The following is a 15,296-nucleotide window of genomic DNA, read 5'->3' as shown; positions in this document are numbered from 1 at the left end:
GCAAACACACACACATGCACACTCATGCACACGCAAGTTTGGTGATGTCACGGAAATCACAGATGAGCTACTTTTGATGCTTGATATAAACAAAGTGAATTAAATGTGATAAATGAAATTCACTGCCAAGCATACTATATTTCACCATGAATGAACAGTGTTCAAGCATCATCAGTGCTACTATTGCATGTTTCCAGGTAAATTTACCCCTAAAACAAATAAGTGAATAAAGGTAGGAATGCACCATGCACAACAGCATGGACCACTTCTATAAAAGTAAACTGTTTCTTGTCACCATACGAGCTTACATTGATAGTGCCCAAAACCAAACATTTAATTGGAAAACCTATTAGGCACCCAAGCACCAATTACATCAGAAATGATAACATTAAGGAAATTAAAACATTAGTTGGATTGGTTGATGACAAAGACTGGAGACAATAAACCACACTAATCTTTTAATAGACATTTCTTTTCAATTAGATCTGTCTTCTTCGGTAAATTGATTTACATTCTCAACTCAATTAAAACGCCTCTGGTTGAAGCAAAGTGCTTTGCTCAAATTAATTTGTTGTGTAACATTTTCTGAAAAAGACTTGGTAACCTCTGATATAATGAAAGAAAACAAAGAAAATACCTGCAGTTGTTTCACTGCCTCCGGCTGACAGGGCTTCAACTTAAACAGAACAAGATGAAATTACATTCTGTAGCAGAGTCTCAGATAAAACAAAGCATGCTTTTTAATGAAGGTGAAATAAAAAGTAAAAGGCGACAGGACATGATCAAATTCAAACAAAAACACTGTTTGAACAGACGCTTTGTGCTGTGTGTTCAACATCCTAGAAAGTTACATTCATACTAAATGCAAATTTTGATGAAGCTGTTGTTCTCTCAGTTTCACACTGCAGGAGACAAAATAAAGAGAATTAAATAAGAACTGTACAAAATAAAGAGAATTAAATCAGTGCAGTTCGCTTAGTTCTGGGGGATGGATGAACAGAAAAGAGTAACAGCATCATCTAGTGAAGCTGTGCTGTAATGCACACAGCTCAGTTTCCTCAAATTCAATTCACTCATCTCTGAAAGAGCAAGTCTAATATTCTTTGGTGTGTTTTTTTCATATTTTAGCTAATCACTAGCAGTCTTTTAAAATGAAATCTACACCATAAATCAGTATTTTAAGCCGTTAAATATGCAGCATCAGATTCTGTTGTGTACAAAAATGTCCACACAGGGGTGCACTTGTCACTGTGTAGAAAGTGAACCGCTGCTCGGGGATTCTTCATTACTTGCTCAGTATTTTCTTGCAGCAAGGACTTCAGGGAAGCGGACACCTTGAAATCTTCTCTAATTGTCAACATCATATTTTGTATATTTGTGAGTTACAAAAGCAGGGCTGATGCTGGTGCGCAGTCAGTGTATGTGTGCAGTATAATGGGAAAATCAGCCAGTGTCTCCTTAGCAGGGTCCTGAAAAGACAAAGGCATGATCAAAGATCCCTGAGCTGGAGACAAAAGGAGCTGGGGGACTGGGGGCATTGGGACAGTCCCTCTGTTTAATCTCCTTCTCATAGATACAGGCTTTTTGGCAGGCTCACACTGGGAGGGCGCAGGGAGCAAAAGGGAGTGCAACTTGAGAATGGGGGCCTCTGACTTTAGGCTGCCCTTCAGACAACCACTTCTTGGTGTAGTTTGGTGTGATCACCAGTAAATCTTTATTAATTTTAATTGGAGCCCCCATTTAAAAGAGCAATTAAAGCGGATTAATCGAGCCCATCCCGTATAATGTCTTCTGTTAATTAGTTTGTCAGCACTGTTTTAATATCGCTTAATGACTTCATATTTCAGGGATGACATTAAAGGGATGCTGAAGGAAAAGAAATGGCCTTATCACAATGCGCTGCTTTAATGGGAGATGTCCCCCGCCAGCGGGCAAGGTCAGGCCTGGGGCCGCTGGGGAGGAAGAGGCTTCAGGGTGGCAACGAGGCAACAACCTCCAGGGATCCACTGCCTCACACACACTGCCATACACTCAGTGTTATAGACACACTCTCTCTCATTCGCCAAGCCTAAAAATAACACTAAAAAAGGGATGAATGTCAGATTCTGTTGTATTCCATCCACCATGTGCATGAGATGTCCATCCATCCATCCATCGTCAACCGCTTATCCTGTGTACAGGGTCGCGGGGGGCTGGAGCCAATCCCAGCTGACATCGAGCGAAAGGCGGGGTACACCCTGGACAGGTGGCCAGTCCATTGCAGGGCTGCATCAGATGTATTGTTGAAAATACCTCAGAGATAGTTGGATGAAGGTGGATGAGTGAGGTTGGAACTTCAGTCAGCACTGTGTGTTAGTTTTTGTTATTGATTTACTTTATTTTTGGGCCCTTTCAGCTTGTCACTAGGGAAAGACAGGAAAGTTCAGGGGAAACAGATGACTGAAAACTCTCAGGTCAGACTCCCAAAATGTTTAATTCATGCAAATTACACTCCATAACATTTAATGTCATAAGATATGATGTGTTTAAAGAGATGATGTACAGCATATTTCTTTTTTTGTGAAATACCAGATGTTTAACACAAGCAACGAGAAACTGAAAATGCTCCTCTGGTGGATGTTAACACAAAGTTGAACTCCTCAACAGAGACTTGATGTACTGTAAAAGTCCATTACATTGTGCCTGTGATTCTGCGTTCACAGTGACACTGAGTCAAAGGTGGCCAGGCAGCAAGAAGTTGATAAAAACCAACAGCACATCCTCCTTATTGCAGCCCTGGCTGGCGTGCATCCCTGCTAATTTGAGTGTGCCCTCGCACCTCCACTCTCCTCAGCAGATTCATAAATCTCATTCCCATTATCCCGCTAATTAGCCGGGATTACAGGAGCATGTAATGCCCCCGCTTCCCAATAGATTGATTGGAGGACGGTCTCTTTGTTTTGAAATCACTTCCTGATTGATGTACAGAGCCCTAGTTTGCAATTGTAATGGCCCAGATGTTAACAATCAAATGCGTTTCCGCTCCAGGAAGTAACAGTCTGTCATGGAAGAGGAGCCAGCCGAGCGTGTAACGACACATCACAGGAGTGTGGGGAAGGAGGGACTGCGGAGGAGGGGATGGAGGGATGGAGGGAGGCTTAGGTCCTTGAGCATTGACTTGAATTGCTACTGAGAGACAGCATAATATACATACTTCCATCTGAACTGTACCAAAGCTATTTGTTTTTGGTGGCTTTTGCAGGAACTAATTGGTTCTATTGGCTTTTCTGCTGCTTTATTCTGGATCTGAATTTTTATTGCTTGAATAAGCCCCTACTTCAGTTTTGGTCATTGTAATTAAAGATTGCCACATTCATAGGCTCACATAAGCAGGTTTTAGGTTAGAAGACATAACCGCTTTCTCAAAACTTCATCAGCACATTAGTGTTGAAGATGTTTTCAGTGACCACAGTGCCCCCCTTATCGAAGCGATCCACTTTGCAAACAGTAGAGGGCACTATTGTCTAACCAAACTGACTCCTTTGCCTTCCTCCTCATTCCTTTTTTCTTACCCTTCACCAATAAATCACTTTCCCGGATAGTTAATGGATATAGAAGCAGATCATGAGTGAGCTATCTGTGGGGCGATAATTTAAGTGAAGATCCCCACACTGATTGCAGTGAAAGGTTATTTATTTCAACAATAATGCGGGACACAAAGGGGGAAACTGGGCAAGATTACCAGCTAGGGTACGCCAGAGTGCTCATCTCCAATGGAGCAGCGTGTAAATTGGGTTCACTTTCCCCAATGAAAATACAGAGTGCAGTTTATTTCAACTTTATGCACATGGAAGGCTGTGCTTTCCTCTCAAGGGTGGCTAGGGACTTCGAGATGGCTGTGCATATGAGGGGAGGGTGGGTTTAGACCTTGAAAAATGCCCCTTTCGTCCCTGAGTCTCTGGAAGGCTGAACTATTGAGGTATGGTCCCCCATCCGCCAGTTCCCACTCTCCTCTAATTAAAAAGCATGATGACAATAAGGAAATGGTCTAAAGCATGTTGGCCTGAATAATGGACAGAATAAGCACAGAGTCCTAAATGGGACAGATGTAAACTCTTTGTGTGTATCTGTCTGTGCCTATACAGTAAGTGTGCATGTGTGTATGCATGCATGTTGTGTACACAGTGGTGCATGGGCACTATTGATTGACTGTGTTGCTGGAGAACCGCAGGGCACAGAAGCCAGCTCGGCACAGATACTCTAGTTCTCCCCTCATGCAGAAAAATGCATGATTAAGGCCCAACTGACATATCTAAAAAGTCCTGGAGAGAGAGGAGGACATAGCTCCATATGCTGCCCCATGTGGTCACAGCATCCTGAAAGTGTGGCTCCGCTCACTGTCTGCATCACTTCCAGTAGCCTCTAATCACTGGGCTCTACAAAGAATGCCACTGGTAAACACATGCTATGGCAGAGCATAGGAACTTAAAAGGTGCAGTGTACAATGCTCCACGCACTTGGGTGTACAATGTGCACCTTTACATGTCTGTCATGCTCCAGGCTTTCAACTATGCTGTCAGCCAAGATATGCATCGTACATGGATCCAATGCTGTGAGAGATATAACCATTGGGTAAAGGATGGGAGCCCTTGAGCTGCATGATAAGCACTGTCACAGGGACATAACATATGTATCTATGCTATGCTTTGCTTAACGCTCCAGAAGGCTTTGGTTGACTTTACCTGGGGTGGCAGGTGAATTCCCCTGCTCAGTGTCATATTTTAAGAATGAAGGGATCAAAGCAAGAATGTTTGAAGTAGTGCAGAGAAAGAGCAGGTGTGAATAGCCAAGAGAGGTACAGTGTAGGGGCGTCTATAGAACTCCAAAGTTCGGACTCTCCAGGGGAGGTCTCTTTCCCCAGATGGGCCCTGCAATCATCAGACTCCTTCCTCAGGGTGATGGAAGCTACGCAGCCCTCTCAGTGCAGCCTTCCATCCAGATGGGTGGATCACAGGTCAAATCGTCCCAGACAACTGGCTGGGGACGTTTGGGTGGCTGGTCCCATGGGGACAGCATGGGACAAGAGGGAACCTGCCTGAGACTGGCAGCTGCAGCACTCCCTCCTGGTCTAACACACCCGAGGGTGTGCGTGCTGCTCAGCTTGTGCCCCAGTGGCATGTGACAAATGGTGACATGCTTCTGCTCCCCTGCTTTGTTAGATCTGTGGCCTTGATTGAAAGGAACACAGCAGGCATCACTCAGATCCATATGTCTGCAGAGACGGGGCAGACTCATCTGCAGCTTTTGAAAATGCTCAGACAAATGAAAATAAAGTGATATCATTCCAGCGCATAAACTTGTGCAATTTTCTGCAATAATGGGTAGTGGAAATGAGCACATGCACAGCCGTGATTTTATTTACATATGGATGAGTCCATTTTTGTTTTTATGCACACCAGTCTCTTCATTAAAATGTGCAGCTCAAGTCATTCAAAGACGGATCATATTTCATGGAGGAATAAGGAGAGTTCCAAAGGATTTTGAAGAAATAAAACAAGAAAGAAGACAACTGAGCCAGGCCTTCCACTGAAGTTCCAGCAGCCTTTATTAAAAGTGTGGCATGATTGATAACCTGTCAGTCATCGGAATAATCACGACCAATCCCATCTCTTGCAGCCAGCTCTGCTTCCCGCCCTCATCCTTTATGCCCCTATCACCCCCAACACATCCACTTGCCATTGAAAACCTGTAATTGAATGAGTTTTTGTCATCATTGTGATTAATCATATTAATTTGAACTAATTAAGAGATGGTTTGAAGTTATGACAATTAGATTAATGAAATTAGTTTTAACTTTTTTCACCCAACCTAATAAAAAAGGGAAAATCAGACCAAGACTGTTATGAAACAGTTGGCAATCTGGATTTGGGGACTAATTGAATGTCTGATTTTATTAATGATGAAATTTATAAAAGTCCTTGAGGGGGAAATTAACGCAGATTCAGCTGCTAAGAGTGGAAAATTAATTAAAATTCCTGGAGATATTCCTGCCATTAAAGGCACAGGCCCTGTTAACCCTGGTCCTACTGTGAATGGCTAGTGTGTACACACAAGGGTTCTCCACAGTGACTGGAAGGAGATACATGGGCTCTTTAGGGATGACAAATAAGCTTTACAAATCCCTCCCATTACAGGGCTTCAGAACTCTTTGTTTTTGTTTAGGTTTTCCCCCTTATATGATTTCTTTACACTAGATCCCAATCAAATTCAGAATACAATTCTAGGTCATTTTTAGAGTTGTGCATTAAAGAGCCACTGCAGGCCATTATCATATTATATCAGTAGGTTTTCTGATAAGTGCTTGGTGGTTGTTCATCACACCAGGTTTAAAACTAAAGGAGATGCCTTTGTGGTTGTGGCTCCTAAACTTTGGTACTCGTCTCTTTAATTCTTAAGATCACAGATTGGACAAATTTAAAATGCAGCTGAAGATCTTCCTGTTTAAATTAGCCTATGTTAAGTTGTATGTATTTATCATTTGCCCTGCTAGCACCATGGCACTACAAATTGCCATTTTGGTCGGACAGTTAGTTCATCGTTTTGGTTCACTAAAAAATAAATACTAAATAAATACTGACTAAATGCGTCAAAAATTATTAGATGGTTTGTCATATTGGTAGTGGTGCCCGTAACATTAATCCTACTGACATTAGTGATCCTCTTACTTTTCCTTTTCCTTTAAGTGAAATGGCTTGTAAACTATTGGATGGATTGCCAAGAAATCTGGCTAAGACATTCATGCTATTCTCAGGATGAACTGTTCTTAGTGATGCCTTAAAGTTTTATCTAGCAACCCCATTGAGTCCAAATACAGTATAAATTGCTCATTAACACTTTGGTTTATGACAAAACTAATGACATTCCCATCAGCCTCCGCTGTACTTTGTCTTTAGTCCTGATTAGCAAATGTTAGCATGCTAACACGGTAAATTAAGATGGTGAACAAGGTAAACACATTGTAGGCTACCTGCTAAACAGGAGCATGTTAGCATTGTCATTGTGCACATGTTAGCAAGCTGTACAGCCTCAGAGCCACCAGCATGGCTGTGCACTCTTGTTGCTCTAAATTTGTGCACACAAGTAGGTTATTTTATGTCTGTTGTCAGTTGTCTGTCTGTTCTTGGACCATGATTAAACGGCCTGAGGGGTAGTCACAAATTGTGATGAGTAGATTACTGCATCAACTAGCCATGGGAAATCAAAAACAAAACACTAAATTCCCTTGAAAATGTTATTTGGGACATTGGAGATTTTATAGATTAAATGATTCCCATTTTGAGCCATTTTCTAACAAACCCATGAGTCTGTATTTTCAATATCCCAATATTTGTCAGGAAGGGATGATACTTAACTATCTTGTGCCACTATCAAATAAAAAAAGTTAATTTCCATGTGAGTCAAACTGCAAATTTTGGGTCATTTCCAAGCAATCCCTGTCCTGTTGCTTGGCCGATGCTAGTGATTGACACCCAGGTCAACCCCTGCCACTCCGGGTGCAGTGGGGGTCTGACACTTGTGTTGCATGGGCGCTACGCGTTCCTTCAGCTCTGCATATTCACCAGCCTGTCTACCTCTCTGCAGGCCAATTCATAATTAACAGCTGTTGGCTTGTCAAGAGTGGCCCTGGCCGTGGCACACACGCGCGCGAACACACACACACACACACACACACACACACACATATATTTATATTCACTGTGAAGACCCCCTTGCCATGGATGGATTTCAGAGGCCATGAACCCATCCTCTTTCCCTGAATGATGGACACTCACCTGAAAGCTCAAATGCATACTCAGTCAACCTGCACTCACCATCCCACCACCATCCCCTTTTCTCTCTCTCCCTCTTGCTTCCTCACCCATTCAGTTTCTCTCCATCTCTCTTTTTCTCTTCCCCCTCCTGCTCAGCACCTTCTGCCACCATGTCAGGAACTTTTGCATTAAGTCCAGTCCGTCTGGCCTGCGAGGAGGCAATATTAAAATGAAGTGGCCATGGCTGGCCCTTTGCTATGTGTGTTTGTCATGCCTGTTTAGCTGAAGTTGAAATGTAAATATAGACCGGGGGGGAGATCTCGACTGCGATAGGCTGCTTGAAATTCTAATAAACAAGTAGCTGTCCACCTGTAATAAATGATACCCATAAAAGGGGTGATTCCTTGAGCAGATAAAGATGAAAAGTAATTGTTTGTGCTCACACAAAATTAATCAGATCAAAACAGGGGCAATCATTTTAAAGAGACACCAGACCCATAAAAAGGCAAAGCTGTGATAAAGTATTGGCTATCAGGCATGCAGTCTGGAGGTTAGCATTACAATAATATGGAGGGCCAGTATTCATGTGGCTGGAGATAGGATTATTGCATATATTCAAAGAGGGGAAAATGTTTATGGTATATACGCATAGAAGCAGGGGTTCACAAAGACGTTGAAGGTACAAGGTCATAAGCAATGGAAAGTTTCACTACAGCTGTGGACATTAAGTGATGCAAATAAAGAGAACACTTATTAAAAATGTTTTAACATTTTACAAGAATAACGTTTTAATCCCTGTAAAGAGTGATTATGAATGACAATCCAATCCATTTACTCTTTAAGTATCAATGAAGAAGGATCAATGCATTAAATATATGATTTTCAGAATTAGTATAAATAGTAATTAATCTGATGAATGTGTGTATTAATAATTTCATAATTAATAATTACAAGGGCATGCTAGGCACTGTACCTGATAGAATTCGTCTGTCACCCTTTTTACATTTGTGTAAAAAGAAGCCTAAATGGAATGAGGTTTGTGTCTTGTTTGCTTTGTCATGGCTGCCATCACTTATGTTGAAACTAACACACTTGCCGTGCCAGCCAGGGGTGTTCCCCTTACCCAGATGCCATAGTGATCAACACACACAGTGCGTGCCATCCAGTCTGAAGGCCCAGATATGATAGACCACCTGGAAAGAGAAGAGGCAACGCAAACATGGTTATTTTCACAGCTTTGATATGCTAAACACACAAAATCCACTCCAGCAAAAGGGCCAATTTCTGTCGCTCAGTGTTTAGTCGTACACATGGTGAGGACACAGAGAAGCTCTGTTCAGCTCTTATGCACTGGCTGTGGTCCTATGCAATGTGTTTACCAGAGCAGTGGAGAGAGACCTTGATACACACAAACAACAGTGGAGTTCAGTGCCCACTTGCCACCTTGGAGACCATCCATACTCTATTTTTAGAATGGGGACTGTTCATTTTGTACAATCAAGTCTGTTTGAATACTTTTACTATTACAATTTCAAAACTCTTTCAAACTCAATGTGATAACGAAATCGTCTTCCCCAATGAAAATGATTTCTTCTTCTAGCATTTGATATTGTAAAAGATTAGTGCTAGAGGGTCAACTTGCCATTTCCAGAGATAGCTTTTGAGCTCAGTTGAAGCTCATCAAAATGAATCACAGTTCACTAGAACAGTTCTTTCCTGTCAACCGACACTGACCTGCTTTTCTATTGCAAAGTAAGAGCGCAAAGCTGCCAAACTAAAGTACAATTAACTCTGAGGGTGTCAAATAGAAGAGATCAACAAGTATTCTATTTAGCAGCTGTCCTAATTGAGTGGGTGACGAGGCTAAGGCTTCTCTGGAGGGTATTGTATGCTTTGGCAAGTGTCTCATCTAGTTACAGGCAAAAGATTGCATTTGAACGTGAGGGAGAGCCAGCAGCCAAAGGCAGCACTTATAAAACTCTTAACACCGACCAAATTCCCTGCTCTCTTTATTCTTGTCTGGCAGGTTGTAATGGAGTTAATTGTACAATAAAAGCTATTCTCTAAATCATTTCCTCTCTGTCCATACAAGATTGATCACGGAACCAATCTTTTCTACTGCTGTAATTTTCATATTTAATGAGCGTGACTCAAAAACTATTACACTAATTAGTCAAATCTCACATATCGGTAATGATGCTCGCAGTAATTAATATTGTATTTAATTAAAAAATGACCCATTTCAATGGCTTGCATGCCGCCGTTGCTGGTTGGTTTGCCTGCGGGTAGGAGGGGATGTTAGAGAGGGGGAAGATGGGGGTTGGGCTGTTGGACAGCACAGTGGAGATGGATAGAGAGCTAGAAGAGATGGGGATGAGTGGGTGGGGAGGGTAGACAGGTGTAGGTGCTGTGAGTGGCTCTCTCTCTAGCTGTGCCACTGCAGATTTCCAGTTTCCTGCAGCATATGTCTGTGTGGTTAGCATGTGCTCCAAACCCCCTCTTTCTTTCACTGGAGGCAACCAGCCTGTGTGATTTATGTGGGGCCCCTGTTCCACTGTGCATACACTGGAAAATCTCCAGTTTACACAAGAATTGCCTGAAAAATGAGATCTGTGACTACATTCTTTTCATTAGCGGCTTACGCTAGCGTGGAGCCTGGGAGCCTCTGAGCTCCTAATGATGCGCACGCAGGCCCGTAGCCTCCCAGCTGCTCTCAGGCTCTCATTACCTACAACACTCATGTCACAAACACTCTTATTTAATTTCCACAACAATTAAAAAGGAAAACAGTTACTAAACTTGTGCTGCTTGAGGCAGCTAAGTGCTGTATGCTCAATGGCTCAAGCAAAATGTTTGTGCAACAAATACACACACATATTTTGATGTTCAGCTATAAAGAGAAGCTATAAACAAAAGCTATATTTTGATATTGTATTCCATGCAATACACAGCCAAAGAGCTTGGAGATAGGAAACGACATTTGGATGGATATACTACAATGAAATTTTATTACCAAGGGACTCAGTTCACAAATGCACACTTAGAAAACAAAAAACATAGCTGTCTGTATGTATAGTGACAGATATTCTCTGCACGTGGTCTGTACGCCTCCTCTCCTGTAAACACACAAACAACATTCAATCTCTCTTATAGCATAAGAACATGCAAAGACCAGCCACTCTCACCCGAGCACCCGCCTCCTCCTCTCCAGCCATCAGTGACAAACAATGATGCTCTCATCCCGGGCAGCAGTTCAGTTCTCTTATCTAAATAAGATTTAGCCTTCATTTAAACAGGGCCTCCATCAGTTTGGAGAGATGGCAGAGGAGTAGTCAGCGGGATAGAAGACCTAGGGCACCTCATTTTATCTTTATTTATGTCTCTCTGCCTCGCTCTTTACCCAGCAGCAGGACTGGGTGTGCACATGCCACTGCCGAGACGCACTCAACAATGTAATTGGGGTGATGAAAAATTATCGTGATTGGGGGCATTGCCTCTCTCCCTCTCATCCCCCTTGCCGCCCTATGCTCCCTAGCCCACAACCGCTCCTCCCAGCACCCTCTCCCCCTGCCTCCCCCGACCAGTAATAACATCTCCGGGCCCATCTGTCACCATCTAATGTGACAAAGTTTTTATCGCATGTATTAAGGCGGCCAGATTAAAAAGTAAATACGGCAATCTCACCAGGCCCCTGCGCTGGCAGGTTATGGCGCATTTCACGGTGGCCTGAACACCTCATCAGTGTTCCGCCGCCTGTGCCCCTGGCAGGGAAACAAACAGGCCCCCAGGGAGCAGAGCCTGAGGGGGGTTGAGGTAGGGTGGGGTTGTGAGTGGGTTGCGGTTGGCTACAGGGGGAAAAGAAGGGGGTGGGAGGTGAGAGGCAAGCAAGGGGGATTGGGGTTAAGGAGATGTTAACGGATACCATTAATGTTATATGTCTTCTTCCCCAAGAGGTAGACGGCAGCCTATATTGCCCCTTTGTTCCCGCCACGCTTTCGCCTCTTGCTCTTTGTGGGTTAAGAGTGTGGAAGAAAACGATAAACGGTATGGAAGGAGGAGCGGTGGTGGGCCAACATACCCACGTAGATATGGTACCACAGCTTTCTGAAAAAGGATTTCACATAACAACTAAAGTGCTGAATTGGATGTTGATTCTCCCAAACTTCACGCTCTCACCAGGCGATTCATCTGTGGTGTGACCATGCTCTCAGTCGTCCTCTTCCTCCCTGCATCTTTCTGCATCCATGGTCAGTGGGTTTCTTCTAAAGCAGTGTGTTCTCCATCTGGCCCATCTATCCCGGCTCTGCACTGAACACACTGTGGCTCTCAGCACCGCGGCTGGCAGATGGGGAACTGAATGCAGTATGCCTGTCAGATTAGCTCCTGTAATGGCTCATTTGGGCTCGTATGAGGAGATATTAGCACATGTGTTCCATACGTCTGTGCTGAGCTCCATTACACTACCAGGAAATCCTTCATAAACACAAAGCGCACACCTCAGGAGTCATCTTAACAAGAGAGACCAAGTGGAACAGGGTAGCGAGAGTTTTCTGGATATAAAAACAAGATGACTGAACAACTTTGACTCTGGAAGACTCTGGACAGCTCTTCAAAGCATGAAATGTCATGTTTATTTGTGTCCCACACACTCTTAGGTGTGTTCATAATGAAGTGGCCAAGGCTACTTTGAATAAAGCCTTAATGAATCTTAGCGGCAGCAGGCTTGGCAGAGCAGCCGACAGAACAGGGTGTGGAGATTGTCAGCCGAGCACCTGGGATAGCTGGGCTGCGTGCTGGGCTGCATGGCTGACAGGCTGGCGGCTGACAGCTTTGTGACAGGTCAGTGTCTGTGCCGGAGCGCTATCTGTAGCCTCCTCCATAGGGAGAGCCAGCGAACATGTGTAGCTGTCTCTCTGCCTGTCATTAGGGGCTGCTTAGCGAGCAGGCCCCAACGCGCCACTCCAATTCACGATTAACTTTGCAGGGCGCCGGGTGTGACAGACAGTGGACAGTGCAGGATGGTGTTGGGCCAACAGTGAGGACAGGGTGGCCGCTGTGCTGCTCCCGTCTGCAACAGATGCTAGTTCAGATGCCCGGGACCTCGGTGTCACTGACCAGTCTCATTGCCACCACAGTCCATGGACCTGAGATGGCATTTGGACAAAGACCAGGAAATTCAATGGCAGCAAATACACGTCTCACTCTGCATAATGTAGCAGAATGGATCACTGACAGGCTAGTATGTTGTGTAGAACCATATCTACAGTACAGTTTAATAGGCTACATACATGCTCTAGGTCAACAAAGTAGAATGTCGTGGTGCTCTCATGCACCACATCCTGTTTTCCATCTGCTTACACTGCAAGTCTGAACAAAATACAGCTGTATGCGTTGTTATAGCCTTAAATGAACACACTTTTCTGTATTGAGGCCTTTCTTGTCACATCTCAGCGTTACAGAGCACTTGTGTTTGTGTGTGAGAGAGAAGAGTGCGTCTGCATTTGTACGGTAAGCGTGATGCGCTGACAGGCAGCTGATGTCTGCCAGCCAGACCACACTGCAGATGGAGGACACCCGTGGTGCTGAAAAGGCCAGGGCCAAACACTTAGGAGTCAATTCACCAGAAAGGAGCCCACCAAGAAAGGTCAAGTGGACACATTACTGCATTCAGCGAGGAAGACATGGGCTTTGTAGGGCGGAAGAAATCAATTCATAATCTCCTAACTGAAGGTTTTTCTGTGTGCCTGTGTGCGTGTGTGTGCGTGCCGATACCTGCTATATCTCTCTCTTTCTAGATGGTCACGATGTTGTATTATCGAATGACCTATTGTGTATCTAGTCTTAAAGCACACAAGCACACGTTTCAGTCACAACACTCACCATGTCCAACTCCAGAGTGTTGAACTGAGAGTATAAATAGTGCAGTTCACTTACTTGACTTCCAGGTATTGACTATAATACGACCCAAATGAAAAGAAGCAATCTCAGAGCCTTTTAAAGGTTGGAAAGAGATATTTTACAAACAGTAATACAACACACTCAGGTACACAGCACACAGGGGGGAATATCTACTAAAGACTTAACAGATTCAGTAGGATTTTTTTCAGCACCTCAGTATTTCTGCCAAGTGGCCATCTATCATTGATTCCTCTAGCCATTGTGATCAGATATGTGAATGACCTCTCATTAAGTCAAATGCAGCAGATTAATCAGGGCCAATGGGTCCTGTTCAGGAGCAGGATGGGAAAGGGGGGAGAGACATAATGACTGGGGTATGAAATGAGATTGAGAGGAGGAGGAAAGGAATGTAAAGACAGAAGGAGAGAAATAGATCATCCTACTGAGACAGAGGCAGAGTCGCGAATGAGTATGCAAACTGGGCGATGGATGTAGCTTCAACACTTACTGAATTACTCCACTCACATATGCGGTGATACATGAAACATACTACCTATTTATTTCATTTTTTTGTTTGAAGCAGCAAACACAAAGAATATTTTTGCAACACAATTTGTTGTAAAAAAGAGACCCACATGCAAAAAGAAATCAGGGTATTGTCTGATTTTTAAATTGAAGCTGGGGTAGCAATTTATTTCAGAAGCATTTTTTGTTCTATTTGTTAAAATTCCCTTTACCTCCAAGCACTCAATAAATCATATGCTGTCCAAATGAAATAATTGGCGGGCCTACCTACCTGCCTACCTGCGCACTCTGCCCGTGCACTCACTGCGCATGAAAATGTGTTTTGAGGGAGTGCCTGGAGGGAAGGGTGGGATTTATTCACTTGGATACTTTCAAAATCTATCTGTCTCTTGCTAGTTTCCTCAACATTACATACCCTAGCTTTAATAATTGATGGGAGAAAAAGAGTTAACAGAGAAATTTGTAAGATGATCAAAGTCTGTCTTAAAATAATTTAAATGTTGGCTTCTAAGTCTTATATTTAGAGCAACAATTAATGTATTTTCCTCAGTGACAATGCTTAGGTTCACTTGTCAACTCTACAGGCCTATGACAATAGATCTGTCACATAACAGGCTACTGTATGTGCCTAAACACTATGGACTACTCCTCTTCATGTGAGTGCTTTAAATTTGTTCTTTTGCACATGTTTGAAGATTTCATATTTTTTCGGATTTGGTTTCCATTATCTTCAACCAGAGTAAGATGTTTTTGTAACAGATTGAAATAAAGTTTGTTTACAGTCTTTTGCTCTGTGTTTCTGACAAAAGTGATTTCTGATTTTGTGTTTTTATACATTTTGTTGCTCATAGCCTTTTCAATAAATGCCGCCCCTCTAATTATAACATGACTTTAGCTGCAAATAAATAAATTCTTCCTTTGGAGGAAGGTTGCAAATCCATCAGTTGGTATCTCAGAAACAGTCATTATTTCATTTTCAGCTGCAGTTTAGCAAGAAAAGGCTTTTGCGATGACTCATAATATTTGTAATGTGATAATAGATAGACAACCTTTTGTTCTGTGTGTATCTGGACACCTGAGATC

Source organism: Micropterus salmoides, unplaced genomic scaffold, assembly GCF_014851395.1.
Source record: "Micropterus salmoides isolate LMB-PRFRI ecotype aquatic unplaced genomic scaffold, ASM1485139v1 Ms_hic_scaffold_19, whole genome shotgun sequence".
In the NCBI taxonomy this organism is placed as follows: Eukaryota; Metazoa; Chordata; class Actinopteri; order Centrarchiformes; family Centrarchidae; genus Micropterus; species Micropterus salmoides.
This window is presented reverse-complemented; position numbering follows the sequence as displayed.